Source organism: Camelus ferus, chromosome 34, assembly GCF_009834535.1.
Source record: "Camelus ferus isolate YT-003-E chromosome 34, BCGSAC_Cfer_1.0, whole genome shotgun sequence".
Lineage (NCBI taxonomy): Eukaryota > Metazoa > Chordata > Mammalia > Artiodactyla > Camelidae > Camelus > Camelus ferus.
Window position 1 is genome coordinate 17,469,817 of NC_045729.1, and position 23,768 is coordinate 17,493,584.

Genomic DNA, 23,768 nt, shown 5'->3' on the forward strand with positions numbered 1-23,768 from the left:
AGCTTACTTGTGGGAAGAGACGGGAGTCAGGAGGGGGAGAACTGGGAGCAGTTTGAAGACATGCAGGCGGGGCACCAGATGTGTGCCGGCTGACCCTGGGCAGGGCGGCCCTGCGAGGAAGATGTTCCCGCAGGAAGAGGGGCCGGGCTCCCGGGGCGGGGGCCGGGCTCCAGAGCCCCCATTGGCTCCACACATCAGGCTCTCAGTGAGAATTCCCTTCTGGCTGGGATGAGACCCTAGAGAGTAGCCATCCGCCTCCCAGTCTCACCCGCCGAGGAGCCGAGGTCCAGAGATGCTAACCACCCAGGCCACCGGCACACAGCAGAGCGGCGGGGCTGGGATGAGACTCACGGCTGGACGCTGAGGAACCTTCTGCAGCCTCCCCACCAACCAGGTGCTCCACACCCGTCATCCCGTCCTCATCCCACCACCCCTTCCCCACTCCCGGCCCTCTGAGCTCCCAGCCCTGCTTCCCTCCCCTCTGCTCCCTCCCAGCTGGCCTCCTGCTGTGTTGCTTTCTCTCCCATTCCAGAAACTCATAGCATGTTGAGAGAGAGAGAGAGAGAGAGGCAGGAGGCCTGCGGGAAACACAGATGTCTGGGTCCAGACAAGGAAGGCATCTTCCTCCCTGGCCATCAGTCTTGCTGAGACAGAGACCCCACTCAAAGATCTTGCCCCTCCTCATCTTAATCCTGAAGAGAGCTGACTGCAGCCTTGCACACAGGCTGTGCTGCCCAGGGTGGGTGTGTGATGGACTCGAGACCCCTAGGGGCTTTCCTTCCCGCAGTGGGTTGAACTTTCTCCCCCAGAAGATACGTGGTGTCCTAACACCTCAGGACCTCAGAATGTGACCTGATTTGGAAACAGTCTTGTAATCAAGTCACAATGAGGTCATTAGGGTGAGTCCCCATCCAACACGACCAGCGTCCTTATTGAAAGGGGGGGTTAGACCAGAGACGGGCGCGCGCAGAGGGAAGACGAGAGGAGATGCTCAGGGAGAGCGTACGTGGAGGTGGCGGGTCCCAGTGCCGCGTCCACAAGCCAAGGAGCACCTCAAGCCACCAGAAGCCAGGAGAGAGGCATGGACTGCTTCCTCCCTAGCGCCCCCTGATGGGGCAGGGCACCTGCAACGCCTTGATTTCAAACTTCTGGCCTCCTGAACTGTGAGATGGCAAATTCCTGCTGTTTTAGCCCACCAGGTTGTCACGGCAGTCCCGGGAAACTCAGACACCTCCCCACCGTCGCGGTCCTCCTGGGCCACCTACCACAGCTTAGGCCTCACTCTGTTGTTCACAGAAGGCAACAGGAGGTGGGGTTTTTGTTACCATGTCACAGAGGACGAGCTGAGTCCTGTATTCTGTGGGTCCAAAGAGCCCCAGGAACATGGCTAGGAAGCTCAAACTGCACCCGGCAGGGTCCCCCGCATCTCCCCGCTTCCCCCCGCAAGCGGGCACTCCGGAAGGTCTTGGTGGCTGTGCCGCTCCCAGTGTTGCTGGGCAGGGGGGAGCCCTTTGGGACAGAAGCCCCTGGTCTGTAGTCAGCTGGGTTAAAATTCAAGACAAGCAGGGCAGCTGGAAGGGGCAGGAGGCCAGGCTAACGGGAGGAGGAAACCCTCCCACCACCCCAAGTGTGTGCTGGCAGCGCACACACGCTCGGCCTGGGGCGAAGAGGTTTCTGAGTCACGGAGAGAACGGTTTACAACGCAGCACGTGGACGAAGCCTACGGGAAGGGCCGCGGGTCGGACTCCAGTTCTTCCCAAACGGAATGAAGGCGCTGACAAGGATGGAGCGTCCAAGAGGGACGGAGAGAGGCATGCCCTTGCGGGCAGACGGAGGGGCCAGGGAAGAGCCATGCTTGTCAAACGGCCAAGTGTCTCGGGGAACGACGGGAAAACCCGAGAAGGGAGGAGAGAGCTGGCCCTGGGACCGCAGAAAGAGTCTGGCCGGTGAGTCCACATGCACCAGCGTGCTAATGCCTTTGCAACAGACTTGAGAAGTCAGTATGAACACAGGTATTGACGATAATGATCTGTTACTGATTCACCCATCCCAAATGTGCTTATTTAAAGCTGCCGTTTCCTGAAGTCTTCCTACGGGCCACGTGCTGTTTGAAGCATTCTGCGTGGTGTGATCACATTTCATCCTCGCACGATTTGATGAGTTAGGTTTTTATTCCCATTCTACAGATGACGAACCTGAGGATGACAGATGTGTCAGGTGACTTACTCAAGGTCACTCCACTAGTAAACGAGGGAGCTGGGATTCAAAGCCGAGCTGGCCTGGCTCCTGCAGCCAAGGGCTTTCCCACTGCACCGCATCGGACGTGCACGTGGCTGAAAGGTAACTTCTAGAAATCTCCTCCAAGAAAATGACCTCATCTGCGCATAAACGTTTGTGTAAAAGGACGGCTAACCTGCAGTATGGAAGCAGTGGCCAAATGCAGATGTGACGCAGTGATGAAATGGTTGAAGTATGGTCCATGACGGTAGTGCTTAGGGACACAGACTCTGGGATCAGAAAAGAGTGATGCCAGAAAATAGGCTTACCATAAGATCCAGCAATCCCATTCCTGGGCATATATCCAGAGAAAACTGTAACTCGAAAAGACACACGCACCCCAATGTCCACAGCAACACTATTTACAGTAGCCAAGACACGGAAGCAGCCTAAGTGTCCATCAACAAGTGACTGGATAAAGAAGATGTGGTGTATATCAATGGAACACTACTCAGTCATAAAAGGAATGAAATCATGCCATTTGCAGCAACACGGATGGACCTGGAGATTATCATACTAAGTGAAGCAAGCCAGAGAAAGACAAATATATGATATCACTTATATGTGGAATACAAAAAAGATGTAAATTTTATTTATATTTACTTTTTACTTTTTGTTCGTTTTTTAAAAATTTTTTAAATTTTTAAAGACTTTCTTTATTGAGTTATAGTCATTTTACAATGTTGTGAAAAAAGATACAAATTTTATTTACAAACCACAAACAGATTCACAGACGTAGAAAAAAACTATGGTTACCAAAGGAGAGAGGGCAGGGGAGGGATAAATCAGGAGTTTGGGATTAACAGACACACAACACTACATATAAAATGGATAAACAACAAGGACTTGCTGCAGAGCACAAGGAACCATATTTAATTTCTTGTAATAAGCTATAATGGAAAATAATCTGAAAATGCATGTGTATATATATACCTGTATAACTAAATCGCTTTGCTGTGCACCTGAAACTAACATTGTAAATCAACTCAACTTCAATAAAAAATAAAATTAAAAAAAGTAAAGAGTGATTCCAAGCAAGGTGCCACCACTTCCGAGCCATTTAACCTCGGGCAACTTACGTGGTCGTTCCACAGACACCCACGAGCCACCGGCATGTGCCACGGAGCACCCCCGCCGGGTGCCGGGAGACACAGCAGCGCAGCAAGGACACCAAAAAGCCCTCCCCCCACGGAGTGGGTTCTAACAGGGAGAATAAGAAAACACAGTCGAGAAATAAGTGAAATACACAGTTTCTCAGGTGATCTTAGGGGCGACGTAGGAAAGCCTGCCCCAGCCTCGGCTGCCTGGTCTGCAAGAGGGGCGGGGGGCAAACGGCTGTCCCGTCAAGCAGCGGCGAGGGTCCCTGAGCTCACACGTGAGCGCTGAGCACAGTGCCCAGCTCAGTAGGTACAAACTCTCCCCACTCTTTTGAGCTTAAAAGACTCAAACCTACTCTTCTGCTCAGAGTAGTGACACAGGACATGAAGAGAAATGGCTGCGACCATTCAGAATGCACAGGCCAAGGGGACTCAGCCCAACGCGACGAGGCAGAATTAAACCGACAACGTGGTGGTACCGGGCTTCCTAATGAGTAAGCTCTTCCTCACCTTGGGGTGTATCCGACCCCCTGAGAAGTCAGAGGACCCCCTGATCACTTCTCATAAAGGTAGTGTCTGTTCTCTGGTTTCTCCCACTTCAGGGTGGAGTTAACAAAGGACTCAGGATCCAGGGAGTTGCACCTGCTTCCATGCTGCTCTGCCCTAATCCCCTCTCCTGGGCCTCCCAAGGCTGGGCGCATAGCGAAGGGTCCTTGCAGAGGCCGAGAGGAAGGGAGGCGGGTCGCCCCTCTAAGTCCTCACACTTCCAGGACCATTTGGGAGCCACGAGACCCATTAAAGACTCCAGTGGGGTTCTCCCAGAGCCAGGTGGAGCCAGATTACAGACCACAAGGCAGACCCGCACGTAGGCTTTAGGGGCGAGCCCCCAGAAATCAAGGGTGGTTCTCATCCACGCCCCAACCACTGTCCAGTGGCCAGCGATCCCCCAGGGTAAGAAGGAAAGCAGTGAAATGCTTTACAGTCGTGCTTTATAAGCCTTGGATCCAGCCTCCTGGAGAGGAGAGAAGTCATCAGAGGCCAGGAAAGGGCACACAAAGGTGTGTGTCTGCACGTACGCGCACCAGCAAAGGCACGGGCAAGGATGCTTTAATAAGTAACTGAATGCAGGGCTTTAATCAGACGGATCATCCTGGGGTTTCACGAACCGGCAGCTTCCTCTGGCGCACCTCAGAGGGGCTCAGCGATTTGTCCGCCCTTGGCACCAAAGAAGACGGTCTGCGATACGCTTCACCCTCTGTGCGAAGCCAGGCTTGGCAGAGCCCTGCGAGCTCGGGAGCTGGAAGCGTGGGCTGCTCTCCGAAGCCGCACTCTTGCACCCGAGGGGCTCCTTCCTTCCCCAAGTTGCGGGACGACAGCAAAACAGCAAAACGGGGAGCTGACGCCCAATCAGAGAAACCCTGTAGGAAGGTGGAATCTCAGACACCACAGCCTACCAGGCAGAGCCCACGAGCTGGAGCACAGTGTGAAACCAGGAACAGATGGGGACCCCAAGAGGAGTTTCCAGAAAGGTCAAAGAACGCTCTTAGGGGGGAAATAATGCAAACCAAAAGCAGCAACAGGGGAGAGAAGCCGTGAGGGGATGCCACAGGGCCTTTCCTCCAAACCACGATGCCCTGGGAGGTGAGGGGAGGGGACACACAGCGTCCACTCCTGGTCTGTGTAGACTTCCTCTGTGTCAGGCGTATCAACCTAGCACCAAACACTCCATGACTTTCCCATCTCTGTCCTCCGTCTGCACCACCCGGAGCTACCTCCCCACCCCAATTCTCTTGCCTGATCGACGGGTCTCCTCCATCCCCCACCCTTAGCCACCAGCAGTCTGAAACTCCGTCCTCTGTGTGTAACACGCCCATGGCCCTGGTCATCGCTACCTCGAGTCATGTGTAGCTGGGGATGTCTCATTTCCCCAGATACACCGTAAGTTCACGAAGGCGAGGAACTTTGAGTTTCTGTTCTCCCCACCGTTGAGGACACCAGCCCTACCACGTCAGACCCTGGGGACCCAGCTGTGAATGAACGGCCGGTTTAGCCTCAGAGCTTCTGCCCATCGGGTCACCAAGCAGAGTTCATTTTTCAGATTAGATAAATGAAGCACACCGACCATTCTAGTTTGTCCTCTCGTGCCCCTGGCCACAGCGCACACAGGGCTCAGGCATGAAGGGTCGGCTCTCTCTGGGGCCGCAGGATCCCACCAGGACGGGGTGTGGCTCCCTCCCTCACCTCTGACGCTTCCTTCTTCCACGAACACCTTTCTTTCTCTCACTCTTGTTTCTCTCACTCGCCCATCAACACGTCCTTTCAGCCCCACATCCAAAACAGATCCCAAATCTTCTGGCCCTTTCACACCTCCCGCATGACCACCAGAGCCCGGGGCACCATTTTCTCTCGCCCACTGCTCTGGCATCTGATCGGTCTCCCTGTCTCTACAGCCTGCCCCCCACCGAGGAGTCAGAACAACCTTTTAAAAATGGTAAGCAGATGACACGATTCCTAGCTCCAAACCCTCCAACGGCTCCCTAACACACTAGAAGGGGAAAAACTCTGGCTTCCCACCCTATTTGGAGGGGCATGGCTTGTAATCACACACTTATCACACAAATAGACTCTGTGTTGGTCTATGAAGTGCTACACGATCCAGCCGGCCTCTCTCAGCGCTCTGTCCCAGCCCCACGAGCCTGCCTGCTGCGTCTTGAACGTGGCAATCTGAAGTACCCTCTCCCACTAACACATCACTTGGTTTTATTATCCATCTTGGCACTAATGCCCACAGGAAAATTTCATTTGTCTGTCTGTCTGTCTATTGATCATCGATCGATCGATCCATCCATCCACTTGTTTGTTTCTACATTTAAGGATTATTTCCAGTGGGATCTAAGCTCCGCGACAGCAGAGGGCTGGCCTTTCTCGTTCGGCGCTCCATCTACTGGACCTAGCACAGTGGTCCAGCAGGAGCTTACGAAGTATTTCTGGATGGAAGACTCTGTCTGGACACGGACATAAGAGTTACCTGTCAGCAGAACCAAGACTTCACAGCCCTGGCCAGTGATCCTGCAGCTGCCTTCTAAAGCCACCCGGCTGAAATGTCCCACGGGGAAAAAGGAGGCTTTTAAAGACAGCCACAAGCCTTCCCACAAGGATACACTCAACCGAGATCGATGCAGCAGTGCTGGGGAGAGTCCTGCTAAATTCTACGACCCCCTGTGCTGCTGTAGGTGTGCCTGGAGTTCAGTTCAGTGCAACCAACACTCTTGAAGCATTGCATGGATACAAAGACAATTAGAATAGGGCCTTTGCCCGCAAGGATTGGCCAGACTCATGGAGGAGACACGCACGTGAGCATCTACAATGGAGTAAATCATAAACCAGAGACGGTAGTTTCTGGCCCCAGGGAAGGCTTTGTGCGTGAGCACCTGGAGTGGTCAGCCAGGCATCCCAAGTCGGGAGAGACGTCCGAGGCTTTGGGAATAATGTGAACAGGAGCCAGGTTGTGGGAAACCCCACGAAGGCAGGAAACGCAAGCCTAACGTGTGAAGCAGGTGGCGCGCGTCATGGAGACAAGGGTTGCGAAGCAGGTGGCACGCGTCATGGAGACAAGGGTGTCGCCTTCTGGGATCTTGGACTGCGCCTGACGCCGGATGCAGAGCGTCCCACCGGCCTTGTTTACTCAAACACACGCATGTTGGGTTGCACTGGGTGCCTCCACTCTGTTTCCATGAGCAACGAGATTGCTCAGCAACAAAAGTCCCAGATAACGTAGGAAACAGAGAGGGGTAAGCGGCAACCCAGTGCTTCGCGTTGTTGGACTTCCCAACTTTTGTCTGGGGCAATAATAAAGAGAATGTTTTTAAAATCAGGGTTGTTTCATGAAAAGGGTTAAAAACTTCAAGTTAACTTAAAAATTAATCTATCGATTATACATGCACCCCAATGTTTACAGCAGTACAAGCCAGGACATGAAAACAACCTACGTGTCCAATGACAGGTGACTAGATAAAGGAGACATGGTGTACACACACACACACACACACACACACACACACACACACACACACACACTGGAATACTACTCAGCCATAAAAAATAATGAAATAATGCCATTTGAAGCAACATGGATGGACCTAGAGATCGTCATTCTAAGTCAAGTAAGCCAGAAAGAGCCAGAAAAATATCATATGACATCACTTACATACGTGGAATCTAAAAAATGACACAAATAAACTTATTTACAAAATGGGAACAGACTCAGACACAGAAAGCAAACTTATGGTTACCAGTGGGGAAAGGGTGTGGGAAGGGATGAATTGGGAGTCTGAGATTCGCAGATACTAAGTACTGTACATAAAATAGATAAACAACAAGGTCCCATTCAATACCTTGTAATAGCCTATAATGAAAAAGAATGTGAAAAGGAATATATATATATATATCCACATACGTATAACTGAATTGCTATGCTGTACACCAGAAACTAACACAACATTGTAAACCGACTACACTCTAACAAAAAAATTAATCTAACAATTAGATGAAAGATGACAGTAAGACAGAAATTTCACCGATGAAAATTGTGTGTTTCTTGCAGAAAGGTATGTAATTTAAAGGAAGGATGAGTGGTACCTGGACAGACAGCAAATATGACCCTGAATGGAGGAGCGGCGGGGTCGGCGGGCAGCTCGAGCCCTGGAGTCAGAGCCCTGCCTGCCGACCGGGCCCCGCCGGGCAAGCTGCTTGACTTCTCTGAGTCTCTGTCTCCTCATCCGTGAATCGGGGAAAATCGTGTGCCTTTCCAAGTTGCTAAGGGGCCTGGGACTGCGCACCAAAGCACCAAGCACAGAGCAATACCGGTGTCAGGACCCCGTGTGCTAACAAACGAGCCCATAAACCCTGAACAAATCTTTGAAAATCATCACATTAAGAACCCTCTTCCTGGAGCAGAAACTGGTTCTCTAACTGCCTAGGATTTAAGGATCTGAATCTTTGCCATTTGGCTATTCCTAAGGCCTTCACGGTTTAATCTTGGGTTCAGCTTCGAAAAGGCAGGAAATTAAAAGGAAGAAGCTCACACAAGTCAGGGCCTGCATGTGGACTGTGGGGATCTCGCCTCCGAATGTAGGAGGCGGAGCTCGGGGCAGCCTCGCGGAAAAGAGCCCCAGTCCACTCCTGGGGAAACGAAGCCGGGCGGCGGATGCCGGCCTGCCCTGCGGCAGCCGTGGTCCAGGCTCCCGGCGACACAAGGTGCAGGGGGCGGGGAGAGCTGGACCCACCAGACCTCACCCAACCCCCCCAAACTGCAGGCAGAATCCACCTCAGGCCCATCGACTCCGATGAAGACTCTGGAGTGTCACCCAGAGACAGAGACCAGGGCTGGCCGAGGCTCAGCAAGACCCAGCCTTGCAGGGACACGTGCCCTGTCCTCTAAGTGGATGCTCCCTGAGGTCTGCTTGTTTCTCATCCATATGAGCCTGTGCTTTGCCCCTTGCTTCTCCCCACTCCCCCACGGTGCAGAAGCTTCCAGGAGCGGCTGTGCCCTACAGAGCAGAGGGGGGCCCTGTGTAGGCCAGGAGGGGACGGCCTCTTCAGACTGGCCCTCTCTAAACTCACCTGCCAACCCGCACGTGTCCCGTGGCTGTCTGCAGTTCTGACCTGATTTACCGATCATTTCAGTGGATGATCTGGGGGTAAGTGGCCAGTCCCCAGGCCCAGACTCTGGGGAGGGCCGCTGCACCTTTGCTGAAAGGAGGTGGGGTGGCTCTGAAGCTGTTCATGTGCTATGCGATGTGACCCCACTCCCTGGTCCCCGGCTAATGAACCAGCATGAACCTTTGACACCAGTTGCGCCAATGAGCATCTCACTCCAAGGAATTTGGAACTGGGGCCCCGGGATAGTCAGCTGGAAGGCCTTGGATGAGAGAGGGGTCGGGCGAGTGGGTTCAGATGCAGACAGAGCAGAGCCACGTCATCCCTTAGACAGAGAACGGCCTCCAGGCTCCAGGTTGGCCCCTTAGGACGCGCGGTCACGGTTCCTGCCCTTGGAGTCCCTAAGATGTCAGTGCAGCTGGTCATTTCCCGGCCTGGGTTAATTCATAATGTCATGGCAGTAACAGCTGACCACATTCCAGACTCTCTGAATCTACCTTCTATAACTTACTTAGTCTTTCCAACAACATAATGTCATTCTTTCACACTTGAGGAAACTGACTGGATTTTAGCAATATTGTCAAGATCTCAAAGCTAAGAAGCGGGGATGGGGTTTAAAACCAGGCTGATACTCTGTTTTAATCACAGTAACATGCCACTAACAAAACAGTTCTACCCACAGAAAGCCTTGCTGCGGGGCAGACACTGCGTTACGCGATCTGAGGTCGATCTGAGGTTTATCTCCATCGTCTCGCCGTGACTTACACGTTTCACTTGTCCGAAGTGTTCTTAAGAACTTTGAAAGGATTCTCATTTCAAGATGACAGAGTACCCACTAAAATCCTTCTCCCCCGTATCAAGTCCACATAGACAACAGAAAACACGTTAAAAGCACGTTTCTTACTGCCTCGCCTTGACAACAAGAGGGGAGACTTTCACTGGCCAGGAGCTGTGAGGAATGCCCTAAAAGAAGGTAAATATTCAAGAAGAAGCCACAGATAACTGAAGAAGCTGAAGCCAAGCACTGAATCCCCACACAAGGAACACAAGAGAATCTGGCTCAGAAGACAGCCTGGCAATGAGAACGACCGACCACCCTCCCAGGAAAGGCAGCATCGCGAAAAGAAACAGCAAACTCCAATCGGGGAAAAACTCAACCCCAAGGAGGCAGTTAAAAGGGAGGACTCTGAATATGTCACCATCTCATGGACATTAGGCATTGCTGCCACCAGCATGGGGCTGTTTCAAGGGGATTTTCATAACGGTAAGACAACAAACAAAAACTTCAGCGTCCCTGAGCTCTGCAACCAGGTCCAGGGGTGCTGCTGGGGGGCGGGTCTGCTTCGCGGATGCAGGTAGAATGGCGCAGAAGGGGAGGAAGGCAGACTCGGCGACCGGCCTTGCAGAAGGGGTGAGGAACCCACATGGACGTAAACATGGGGGACACCTTGACCGCCCGTGCTTGTCCGCTCTCAGCACGCGTTCCCACGGGCCGCCCCTCGCGGAAGGCAGCACCTTGACCTTAGACCCCAGAAGACGTTGTCAGGAAGAGGTAACTACAGTGATCCTTCCAAGCCACAGCTGTAATGCACCTTCCCTTTTCTTCTGGCGCCGCCCGAAGGCTCCCTCCCAGGCTCTCAGCGCTGCGGGAGCACGGGAGCTGCAGAACCTCTTTTGAGGGCCGTTTCCCAGCCTGACTTGGAGGAGCGCCACTTTCCAAACAGAACAATGTGCTATCAGCGTAAGAACACACCAGTTTAAACCATAACATAGACTTGCAGAGGAATTTACCAGCTCGCAAAACACTCTCCTAGGCGTTAGCTCAGCTGAAACTCTACATTAGGACACTAAGTCCCCCGGGTTTATTATCCCAGTTTACAAAAGAGGACACCAAGTCTCCAAGAGGTTGTGACTCTTAGTGAATGACAGGCATGGGAACAGAAGCGGGGGCCTCTGGCTTAAGTGTCAGTTCTCGGAGCAGGTCACTGTAATGGGGTCCTGGTGAGGTCTAAGGCAGAAAGAGACGGGGAGCATTTTCTCCTTAAACCTCCTGTGCATAAACCCACAGGGGGGTCATCAGGGGACCGCTTAACTCCTCCTGTGGTCAGTGCATGTGACAGTCCCCAGCACTGTGTCAGCTTTCCTGCTCACTTCATGGTCCCAAGCTGAACATATTCTACATTAGACTTTGGAAAACAAAACAAACTGCTTGGAACCCAGCTAGAAATGCTGCAGCTCCTTTCTGGTCCCCGGCCTTGAAACACTACTGTCCCTTGATTTAAAGACAGAAAGCCACTGCTGAAGCTGACTGCGTGACGCAGGGCGGAGGGGAAGGTGGAAGCCACACGATGCCAGGAAAGACTTCAGTTCCACCCGCGGGCTACGTACACAGAGCCCTGGGGTTTTCTGCTTCCCCCTCTATTTGTAGGGCTTGTCACTGTCTCTGATGGGCAATCTCCCCGCAGTGTCTTGTGCAACCCACCTCCCTGCGCTCTACTGCAGATCCTGGCGGCACTGCCGTCCAGCCTCCTCCCGTGAACCACCGTCCCAGGCCCCACATCCCATCGGCATGGCTCACTCCATCTGACCCTAGTCCCCAGCTACACTCAGGCCACTAGGCAGTTGGAGAATCTCAAATCCAAGCACGCGCTTAGCCACGGGCGCCAGCCAGCCAGCCCAGCACGCCTGCCAGCATGCACAGAATATCTTCTCCTCCACGAGACCTCCAGGGACCCTGACAGTTCCACGTGGCCCACTTCACAACTCGGGAACGTGTGGTTGGAAACTTAACTTTTTCAGACCTGGATTTTCAGCTTCCTTTTCTGACTCTCCACCCCTCTGTCCTGCTGCAAACCTGGGCTTCCCAACAGGCACCCGGCAGGAGAACCACTGCCTTCTGACAAGGAGGCCCGCTGCTTCAAGCACGTTGTCAAGGTGGGCCTCCTGGACACGCCGTCCTTCTAAGCCTGGTGTCTGGGCTGGATCCCACGCACCCAGGAGGGAGGAGAGGCGCTCCCCTTCCCGTGGAGCCATTGGCAGCCCTGCTCCGCAGTTGCATGCGGGGTAGGGTCTCTGACTGGTGTTCAAATTCCCAGGGAGAACCAGTGCAGGAAATCTGCGCATTCGGAGACCATAGAGCATCCTGCACTCTGAAAGCAATGCAGAAACCCTGCCCTCCAGCCGGGGAGGAAATCTGCTCCTGGGGGGCCGTTGAGGGGATTAATCAGATGGCATGCATAAAGGCGCCCACACAGCGTTTACACCCTGGGATGCTGGCCTCTGTTCCTCTCTCTCCCCTGCTCCCCACGCTCCCCCTCCACACCTGCTTCAGCAGATGGGGTTGGGGGGCACTTCAGAATCTGCTGAGCACCTGTGATCTGCCCTCCCGGTCTCCACTTTTTGAGGCAAATGCTGGATGAGTAGGAAGCGGGAGGGGTCCCCTCAACACAAGAAGGGATAGCCTCTGACTTCCAACGGTTCCACTTACGACTTTTTTACTTTATGATGGTGTGAAGGTGATACACGTTCAGTGGAAACCGTACTTTGGATTTTGAATTTTGATCTTTTCCCGGGCTGGCGAGATGCTGCGCTGGGCATCTCCCTGACAGCCCCGTGATGATGATACACTCACAGCCATTCCGTCACCCATCTGACCACCCTGTTTTCCGCTTTCGATACATTACACGAGATAGTCAACACTTTATTGTAAAACAGGCTGTGTGTGAGATGACTCTGCACAACTGCAGGCTAATGTAAGTGTTCTGAGCACATTTAACTCTCCTCTCTCCCATCCCCTCCTAGTCTCACCCACGGTTACAAGTCACATCCCAGGCCATCAGAAACTCTCCCACGTGGATCACAGGGAACTGGGTCTCTCCCTCCGCGTGGGTCGCCCTTGGAATAAATTCCCTTTCCATCTCTAGCCCAGCCCCTGCTCACTCTCTTTAACAGCGGTCACAGACACCACCGGGTGACAGGAGAGCACATGATGCCAAATGGGCTCCTTCCCCAACTTTTTTTTCCCTCATAGTCGAAAACCGGACCTTCTGCAAGGGCTCCACCCTTGACTGTGCCTCTGATGAGCGGTTCCCCAGGAACTCAGGAGCCTTGCTGCAGACGGACGGTAACTTAATACAGCAGCCCCAAAAGGAGATGGAGACCCCGAAAGGGGGCTGGGAAGACAGATTCCCGATTCATACAAGAGCCAAAAAGTAAAAGGGAAACGTCAGAGGATTAGAGGGACAAGCTGAGGTCTCTCCATCAGTAACTCAACCCAAATGCAACTTGATTTCCTAGACTTGCTAATAGACCACAATTTAAATATCTTCCTTTCTTGTTCCTGCCCTCTCTCTGTCTCTGTCTGTCTGTCTCTCTCTCTCTCTCTCTCTCTCCCACACACACACACACAAACCAGAAGACAAGAACATGGAATAAACACACTGAAGATTTCCCTTGGTGATCATTTAAATGCTAAGAAAGAGAGAGACAAAGAATGGGAGAGTGAGTTATGCAAAGCAACCTTTTCTTTCTTTTAATCCACGGCCTTCAAGAGTCTCAGATACTTTTTAGAAAACTCCATAAAAGCAATGGCAGAATGAATTCTGACATGAAGGAACCTTAGACCTGGGCTGTGACCAGCACTCAGATACTAATGCAGTCTCTTCGGGGGAAACCATGTTTGACTCAAGCACAATGCAGTTACATTTTGGAAGGATGGTCCATGTCTTACGAAGACGCCCAACTCCTCCTCTCAGGACAGCATCCGGGATGGCGCTGGGGACGTCCTCGCCCTCCTGCCGTGCGTGGAGCTGTCAGGGCAGGACCTCCCCTTGAGGGGCACCCCCTGTGTGGGATGTAAGGGGGCCTCTGGCTCCACTGCTGCTTGACAAGCTGGAAACCAGGGGCCACCTCCTCCCGCTGCGTGGACGTGTGGATGGGCGGACCCTTGGGCAGCAAGACAACACCCTGGGTCACAGGGACAGAGCAGACCTCAGCCCTCTGACCCGCAGCATCACACAGCTATCTCAGGAGCCTCTCACCCAACCCCGGGGTTGCTAAAAGCAGGCCCGGTCAAGCTGCCCACACATCACCCCGCCTACAAGGACTCCTCCTTCCTCCAAACCCCCAAAGCCTCTGGGATCCCTGCCATTCACGTGCCACATACTAAACATACCTCGTCCCCTCCTGTACTCTATTTCTCTGCCTGATCTATCCCGACTCCTAGCTAGACTGCAAGGCCCTTGAAGGCAGGACCCAGCCTTCCACCTCCTGGTACTCCACTCGGTCCCCAGCACAGCGCTTAAGAACCAAAAGAGGCAGGAGGCCCCCTTAAAATAACACTTTTGTTAAGCAGATTAAAAAAAAAATCTAACAAATGTGCTACGTTTTGTAAAGGCCCCCTTCTAAATTCCAAAGAAATTAATTAATAAGGACCTGATGTCTATTCTATTTCTGTGGGTATCTGGACCAATTAAAAACAGGATGTGGAAACAAAACAAAACAAACCTGGGAGCTCACTGAGCAGGAGGACCTCAGAGAGGACAGGAGTGGACAGTAGATGGCAGTCTGTCCCTGTGTCAGGAGTGGTCACAGAGACACACTGTGCTTCGAGGCAGCAGGGAGGAGCCAGGCTTACGGGGCCTCGGGCAGACACCCCTCCCCTGCCTGTGCAGACTACAAGGACACTTCTGGAAAGCACACTCGTGAGCACACACACCCACACACCCACACACCCACCAATGCGCACCTTCCCCAAACTCACCCCGGGAGTAGCCAAGGGCCCCCGTCACAACGGGCTCTGAGCATCCATCCCCAGAGGCTTGGTCTGGCCCTGGGATCTCGGGGACGAGGACGCTGCGGTCCTGCAGCAGAAGGGAGGACTGTTCGTGGACCCTCCGGCCTACTGCTGGCCCAGAGGGTTCCCCACCCTCCTTCACACTCGCAGCCAGCACTCCAGTCAGGAACCTGCACGATCACCCATGCTCACGCGGCCCCTCCCTGGAGCACAACGATGTAACTGGCCCCCTCCCTGACCCGGTCCCTGACCCTGAGTCCCGAGCCACGGCCTTCATCTCTGCATCTTCCCCAACGTCGAGAACAGAGCCTGAGACTTGAGAGCCACCAACAGGATGCTTCATGAAGACTCTCCAGACACGCGTTTCCCGTGTCTCTAGAGAGGGATGGCTCTAACTCATGTGCTGCGACCCCCAATTCTCCTGGGACCACAACCCACGTTTGCAGAAAGGCTTGGCAGACTAAGACCCGGGGGGAGAGGGCCTCTAAAGAGAGCAAGAACAGCCTTTCCTAGGGGGCAGACGGGGACAGTCCTGACCTCAGCCTTGGGTCAGATCAAAGCAGAACACAGAAAACATGGCCCTGGACCCTTGGGAAGGTGCATTCATTCTCTGAGCCCAGCCTCTCACCACTGGACTCTCTGATGACCCGTCATGCATTCATTCACCCAACACATTTCAAGGCCTTGGGGACGCAGAGATGAAAAAACCAGATCCCTTTCTCAGCAGAGACTTCTAGTGAAAAGAGGAATGCTAAGTGGTGTAACATGGGGAGGCTGGGAGGGAGCCCTGGGCTCCCTGGGCGATGCAGGGGGTGCTGCCAGGAGAAGGTTATGGTGAAGCCAAGCTGTGAAGGATGCTTTCAACGTCCTTGGTGAAGAAGGAAGGGAGAGCATTCTAAGCCTAGTTTACACACAGAGTAAGTCCTCCATGGCCATCTCAGACCCAAAACCAGACGAATGTTTCTGCCAGCTCTATCGCCCTGCAGTCAGAGGATGCTTCCCTCTACATTTAAGCCATAGCCCCTTATCCATCCCTCCCTCCCTCCCTCCATCCATCCTTCCCCTTATCCACCCATCCATCCATCCTTCCATTATTCCTCCATCCATCCATCTTTCCCCTTATCCCTCCATCCATCCATCCATCCATCTGGGTTTTTCTACTAATCCTCAATTCCCATACTTTATGAGGAGGGAGGAAAGACTCTGGGGATGATCTAAGCCAGGAGCCCTTTGCTCTCCATTGAACACACAAGGAGAGGGAGAGCTGGTGCAGCTCAAGGACTCCCCAAACTGCACAGTTAGTCTCTGGGAGAGTTAGAGGTGGAGTCTGGTGCTCCTGCCCGTAGTTCAGGATCTGTCTGACTTTGCTCACAGCCACCCAAAGAGAATTTTGTCCCAATTCAACCTCTCCCTCAGCTTTCAACTTCCCATCCAAGATCTGCCACAAATCTGGCCAGCTTGCTTCTTCAGCACTTTATAAACATACAATCATCCATATGTTCAGTAACTTCTCTGGCATCATATAACTTAATTTTCTCCTCTACCTGCTCCGCATCTCTGCATATAAGTTGCCCAGAGCAGCAGGGATACCTGGAAATCCCAGGCATGGGATGAAGTGAGGTTCGGGGAGCAGCAGAGTCATGGAACATGTGAACTGTCACAGCCGGCAGGGTCCTTTTGACCTTCCAGTGAGTCCCATTCCCTCTTTTTCCGTAAGAGGGAACAGCGCCCACAGAGGAGGAGGGATCTGCCCAAGGTCCCAGAGCGAGCTTGAATCCTCTGCAAGGAGAGGGGGCTGAGCTGACTGAGCATCCAGCCAGGTGTCAGGGGAGCTGGGCTCCTTCCCAACCACGAGATGCACCTGTTGGGAAACAGGTGGTTCCCAGAGCTGCGTCTTCCTCTTGGACCCAGTGGAAGCAGGGGACCGACGTGCCCCATGATCCTTCAGTGGCAGGTCGGCTAGACACAGGATGGAAATAATCCCAGACTGCAAACTCGAACTATATTCCCCAAGGGATGACTTGGAGCCAGAGGGGGAGGATATTTTTAAATGCCAGGGGCTCAGACCTAAAAACAGAGGGAGGAGGGGTAAGACCTGGCTGTCATAAAAAATGGTAATAATAGGGCTGTGTCTTCTTACAAACAAGGAAAGCGTCACTCTACACGTGGAAAGTCGTTTTAAACAAGGCAAATACATATTTTGAGCACCCCCAATTTCACAGGCATTAGGTTAACACTGTACATTTATTTGCACAGTTGGAAATACGTTTCAGCCACAGAACAAAGTCATTCTTGATTGCTTTGAAGATGTTTGTGAGGTGGTGATGTTGGGAAAGTCAGAGTAGGGAGAAAAAACAGGAGCCTTCAGTCACACCCTTCAGAGATGGGTCACATGCACCCCAGGAACCCCTCTGGCTTCCCTCCTGGTGTTGCCCCGAGATGCGCATGCAGCTGGCCAGTGCCAGGGCTGGAGGACTCTCCAACAGCTCTGCCCAGCATCAAAAAGAGCCTGGGGACCCCAGTCCTCAGCAGCAACTCCTGCCTCCAACCGCTCAGCAAGAAACCTACATTCACTATGGCCCCGGTATAAACGCAGGGAGGTCCCCAGCCTACCAAGGAAAGCCATTTTCCAAATTCTGAGGAGCCCTCACGTTCTCCAGTCTCTTTAACTTTGAGGCCGTGCAACCTTCAACACAGAACTCAAGAATGCTGGGACCTACCACCTCTCATGGGCGAGTGGATCAAAACCAGATGTCCAGCTCCAGTCTTGTAGAGTTTACAAGGAGGCAATTGTGGCTTAAATCAATACCCCCATTCTGGGAGGGCAGATTCCCTTGTCAACAGAATGGGAATTGAAGGCGGAGGGCGATGGAGCTGACGCATGCTTTCCAGCAGGTGGCCAGAAAGCCTCCACATTTGTCTTGCACGTGACAATGAACCTTTCCATGGAGCAGGTTCCCCTGTGGGGTGACAGGCTTTGCAGAGCGCTATCAAGCAATCTCCCATCTGGATGACGTCACAGGAGGTAGGGAGAGAACCTGACTGGCTGCTGACGGGCTTGGGATGGCCACAGGCTTCAGGACAGAAAGCCAGCACGTCGACAGCTAGCCGTGTATCTGTAAGCGAACCCCTTAACCTCACGTAACCTGCAAAAGAGATTATTTGGGGCGCTGAGATAATGCCGTGCGTCATCTGTAACAATGCCTGGCACGCAGTAAGTACTCAGATATTAACCATCATCAGTCACCTTAAAGGTGGGTGCTTCCCTTAGTCAGAAGCCCTGACATGAGCAGGCATTCATGTGGAAGCTGGACGATTAGAATCAGGTCTACCACAAAGCCAGGCCCCGCCCCTTCCAGCTCTGTACGCACTGTGCAGGCCAAGCCAACTTCGAGAGTGTTCTTGGCCAAAACAAAACACTATGGCAAATTCTTTGCATGCCTTTCTGCCTTTGACTCAGCCATTCCCCAAAGATAAAAACGGAGCTCATTTAGGGCGTGCCAAGATGCACTCCGAGCAAAGCACGTTAGCACTGATTAAGTAGGAAGACAGGGCTACTGTAGGATCCTCAGATGGTTCAGATGGAATGGGGCTTCGCGATCTTCAAGTTCAAGTCCTTCATTTACAGATGGGCAAATTGAGGCCTGCGGAGACCGTCCAGGGTCACACAGCAACAGCTGCTTAGTGACAGAGCTCTGTTGCAAGCTTGGTCCCCCACTAGCTTTCTGCTGCCCCACGCCACCTAAGATGACCTTGGCCTGGGACCTTCTGAGATCAGTAAGCTTCCCACCCACAGCTCTGCCCTTGAACGAGCAAGTCTCAGTCCTTCCAAAAACCCCTGACTGGACAAACCCATACAAGGCTTGGGGCCACAGAATAGTGAGCAGTCACAACAGACCACAGCAAGCCTCACTTCAAAGTCTGTTTCCAGCTAAGCCACACCAACAGTCAGAGGTTTGTTCTGTGAGGATGTCCAGAGCCACAGAGCACCTCTGGTGGTTCCCAGTGAGGACTGCTTGAGAGGGACCACAGCACCGACGTGGACGTGGAACAGACGGTGCCTCCTGACCACCCAGGGAGGCATGCACACTTGGCCCCTTGGTATTTTTAGGTAGAAGAAATGCTGACATAAAAAACTCTCAACAACAAAAAGTCTCAACAACAGCAAAAAGGACTTTAAAGATCTCGGTCCATCTACCTGTGCTTTCACAGGTTCGACAGCGAGTCCTCGGGAAGTCTTCCTTTGTCCAGTCTGGATCTTAACAGAAACCTGTCCAGGCAAGAATGAGGTATCATCTGCACTGACCTCATACTTCCTGAAAGTTCACGCATCCTCCATCCCCATGTACAAATGATCTGGGGAAAAAAAGCCACTCCCAACTTTTCCCACAAGCTGGCTCCTCTGCAAGAAGCCATGTGATGACGGTCCAGTCTGAGCCAGGCGCCCACATACCTGCCACCCAAAACACAAGCTCCAGGGCCGCCTCCCACCCACCCAGGGCCCCTCCTGTGCTCACGTATCCCTAGCACGCACACGGCCCGGGCTCCGCCCTCGCTCTGCACACGTCCTTCCACGCACAACGTGTATCCACACACCTTATCAGCAGCACCACACAGGTCTCAGGCTCGTCTCCAGCAGAAGAGTTGGTCCTTCTCCAACAAACTCCAATTTTAAATAAGACGAAATCTAAAAACCCTAGCAACGGTCATTAGTTCAACATCCCCACCGCCAGAAACTGCCTGCCTCATTAGAGAGTAAAAGGGCAGCTGGCGAGGGCTGGGAGCAGGGTGGTGGGGCTTAGAGACCTTCTGTGTCGGCCTGACTCCCCTCTCTCCCTGAGCCAACGCATGGATTTGCATTCCTCACGGCTGGGGTAACATGGTCCGAGGAGCCTGCAGCAGGAGCCGCGGTCTCCATCAGTGGTCCTGGATGGAGGGGAGGCAGGGGAGGCCTGAACATCTGACACATCTGGGAGTGGGGCTGCAGAGATGGGAAGTGTTATGTAATTAAGCTCTGCCGGCCCGTCCCGCCTGGGGAACGTGAGACCCATCAGCAGTGACCTCTTCCAATCAACTTAATTGGCCCAATCTCGCCAAGAAAAGCAACAGAATTGGTTTAGTGCCTCATGGAAATAGCTTAGCTCCTGACTATTTATGGCCACTGAACTCAGGGATGGGAGGCTGACTCCGAGCCAGGAGTTGACAGCCTGTGCTGACTTCTGGGAGGACTCGGAGGCTTCAGTGGGTTTCCTCGCCCTCTGTTTTTTTGGTCTCCATTTTTGTCTCTGGGGAAAGTGGCTGCACCAACTTGCTGCACTGGGCGCCTGCCTTTTCCCAGATCCAAAGCCCTCCCCCTGCTCTCACAGGTGGGCTCTCGCCTGCCAAGGACCCACATCCAGAGAAACGCAGACCTTCCTAGTGACCCAGCATGGCTGGCCTTTGCTCCTCTTTTATTCCAACATGCCAAGAGCAAGGACTATGTTCTTTCTTCTCAAAGTCCCATTTGTTTTGGCATCACGGTCTTCAGAATAAGAAAACGTCGATCTCTGATGATTAATAACATCGATCTGTGGACCACCTTTCTTTGGAGCAGTTCAAAGATCTTTTATGGACGCAGATCTCCACCAACAAGGATCTAGGCGTAGCTGCCCCCATTTTAGGGATGAGTAAACCGAGGTAGTGAGAGAAAGTCCTGTCTGCACAGTGGGTGAGCAGTAGACGTGCGGTAAGAATTAAAACTATTTTACCAACTCCAGCGGTAAAGAGAACGAGGCACAGAACCAGTTTTCACGGTGGTTCTCGTCCACACTAGCGCCGGATAACTCGCCGTACAGCTTAGTACCCCTAAACACGTCAAGCTTGGACTGGGGGGAAAGCAGAGTGATCTTCCCTCCACAGAGTCACTGCAGACCATGCCATTTTACAAAAGGAGGGACAGAGGATCAGTGAGATTAAAAAACTTCCCCAAAGTCTCCGAGTTCCCACGTGGCAGCACCGGACTAGAATCGAGGCTTTCCTGGTGGGGAGTGTCTCACCTCCACCACGCCGGCCTCAGAACCACTGCCACCACCGGAGCCACTGACCAAGGCTCGAACCCTGTAGCGACCCTCTTATGTAGACAAGTTCCCCCCAAAATAAGGTTGAACCTCAAAATGGCACAGCTCTCATTTCATGAATTCAAAAACGTCATGAGTCAAATAAATGAGGTTTATTTCTCCCAAACATCAGCCCTCACATGAACAGACGGACAGACAAAGTTCCAGGTCGGCAGGTGTGTGCGGTGCAAGCAGACTCCTGCTCCGCACTGGCTCCTGCAGGTGTGAACCCGACCAACTTCATGCTCCCCCCCGCTCCCCAGCTGCCCCCTGAAGCCTGCAGCCCTCTTCTATCTGTATCTTTTTAACTTAAGATACACATCTAAGCATCCAAGGCAATTTTCATCCTTCCTCGGACACAAAGAATTCCTGCAAAAATGTGCATCCCCCCTACCCCACAAAAGCCAGAATTTACCCCCCTCCAGTGGTCCAGGCCAGTTTTCTCCTAGATACTTAACTTCAGCTCCGTGGTGTGTATGCACACACATAACACATGTGCACACGCACACACACATCCACACAATGTCAGCTTTACACTTACAGCCCAGAAGTCATCAAAGATTAAGAAACCCTCCCAACCTGCATCTCTGTACCTTGACCACTGCTTCAGACCCGCTCCAGCTCCACAGGGGCAGTCTCATTCCTGCCGTGCGCCTGGAAACTCAACCCTCAGATGCATCGCGACCCTCATTCTGAACTGATGGCCCGTTCCCAGCCCACCCCCACTACAAGACACAGGAACAGCCTCCAGCTCCTTCCACAAAACACAAAACTATACATCAGCCTTATCTCTACGCCCCACTTTTACAAAACCACAGATATATTTCAAATCAGCTTCCCTTTGGCCTCCGAGATCCATAAACATCTCTAGAAACTGAATTATAGTTCTTGAAGAAACCTCAGCTGACACTGAGCTCCCCTTGCTGCTCCTGGCACAACTGCAGCAGTCAGCTGAGCCCTGGGAAGGAATTTTTCCAGGGCCCAGCGCCACACCCCAGTACCCAGCCATGGGCTGAGCATCCAGCGGGCATTCCATAAATTTTCATTGATAATCAATATTAATTGGTGAAGGTGAATCCCTCTGTCAAAGAAGAAACCCATTACACAATGTAATACAGCACGCGTCTCTGCCTCCAGGCATGCAAAACACATTTCTGCGCTCACTCCAATCTTACACATACACCCTGCATGATCCCTGCCCGGTGCCAGCACTCGGAAGACTTTTCCCCTTAAATGTACATCCCTCATTCTCAGCCTTCTCCAATTCCCTCCTCTTTGGGGAGGTGGAGACGGGGAGAAGGCAGAAACCACCCCAGCATCCTTCTCTGTAAATGCTCTGTCTTTCCATAAGTCTGAGCCCACACTTTCCTGTCCCCCATGTACCCCAATGCCATTCCAGCCAAATTTCCCAGCGCTCACTCGTGAAGTTCACGTTCTGCTCTCTGCAGATAATCTTTCCTGCACCTCCCCCACACCCCTTCTGAAAACCTCAGACCCTCACCTGGGCCACTGGTCCACCTTTCCGTCCCACGCCACACCCACCCCGCTGTCTGTGCAAGCACGCACAAGCCATCTGTCCGCAACACACTGCACCTCTCCTCCTGCTCCGACACCCTCCGCAGGCACGGATTTCTCACTAGCTGCACCTCTGTTCGCACATGCTCTCACCTGCTGCTAGTCACACACACGCTCACGGAAGAAAACTTCGGAAACCCACACCTCCGTGCACACAGAGCTGGCGGGGCCCCTGCTCCCTGCCCGCCGCCATGCACAGACTTTCCACACAACCTCCTTCCCTGACCAAACAGAGCACCCAAGGGGCCCGACTGATTGCCCTCCGCAGGAAAGCACACGTGGTTCACACAGAGCCACATCCTCCACTTGCAGCTACAAAACAGCCCTTTGCCAGCACAGAACGGTGCGCACTCCCACTGCAACCCCATGACTTTCCACTTTCCTCCAGCACTGCTAGAGTCTGTTTTCATCTCTCCTGCTCCCAACGCCATGCCCAGGTCTCAGCCTCCGAGCCCAAGGCGGGGGCTGCTGGATGTTATCCCCTGAATCCTACCGCTCCACTTTCTTTGTGTCGGGGGCGGGGGGCAGGGGGTGAGCAGGCTGAGTATGCTGGAGTATTTCTGAGCTCTGTGAAAGCAGAACCGATTGAAAAGTTCCCTCATGTTACAGCTTTCTCCATCCTGACACTTGGGGCAGAGGATTTAGCTGTCTCTCGCTTGCTCTCGATGCTGCAGAGTGGGAGACGGCATCTCCGCGTGAAAAGGCAGGTTGCCCAGCACAGCCTGTAAGTGGCTGAGTCCAGGGGTGACACCCACCCCCTTTTAACCCGCCCCACGCCCCAGCTCCCGCCCCCTGCTCTTCGCACACATAAACAAGTCCGCCGCGCGCAGTCGCCAGCTCTCCGGCTCGGAGCCCGGCTCGGAGCCCGGCGCCGGGGCTGCCTCGGGCGGCTGCCTGCAGTCGGACTCCGAACCTGCCGCCCGCCGCCAGAGGTCGAGACCGAGGCGGTCTAGTTCGGGGCTTCCTCCACCTGGAGCCCCCCAGCCACGGATCCGAGAGAGATCTTACTAGTCAGCAGCCCCCCACCCGGTTTGGCGCTGGGGTCTCCGTTCCGTGCCTTTGAGAGACCCAGCAGCCAAACCTCCCCCAAAGAAGCAGCGCTTCCTCACCGCGCACCCACTCGCACCCGAGAGCAACAAGCAGAGTTCCCTCCCTCACCCCAGCCCGTCCTTTCCCCAACCTTCAACTCGGAGCGTCCCAAATTTCCTGTGGAGTGTGGTTAGAGCTCTGCGGCAACGGAGCAATCTGGCCCCTGGGGGTCCGTGTTAGTCT

General features: G+C 53.3%; 1 protein-coding gene across 6 annotated transcripts in view; it reads right to left on the bottom strand.

Annotated features, from left to right (window-relative positions):
- The window catches only part of NTF3 (neurotrophin 3), a 64,368-nt gene that overhangs the window by 37,658 nt on the left and 2,942 nt on the right, over positions 1–23,768 (bottom strand). Inside the window, exon 1 of one of the 6 annotated variants that reach the window (XM_032473090.1) lies at positions 23,677–23,701. The exons of 4 other annotated variants lie outside the window; for them this stretch is intronic. The gene's annotated coding sequence lies outside the window, so the exon portion shown is untranslated. Of the gene's footprint in view, positions 1–22,589; positions 22,615–23,676; positions 23,702–23,768 lie in introns of those variants that run through there. One more of the 6 variants, XM_032473089.1, reaches the window with a different exon arrangement.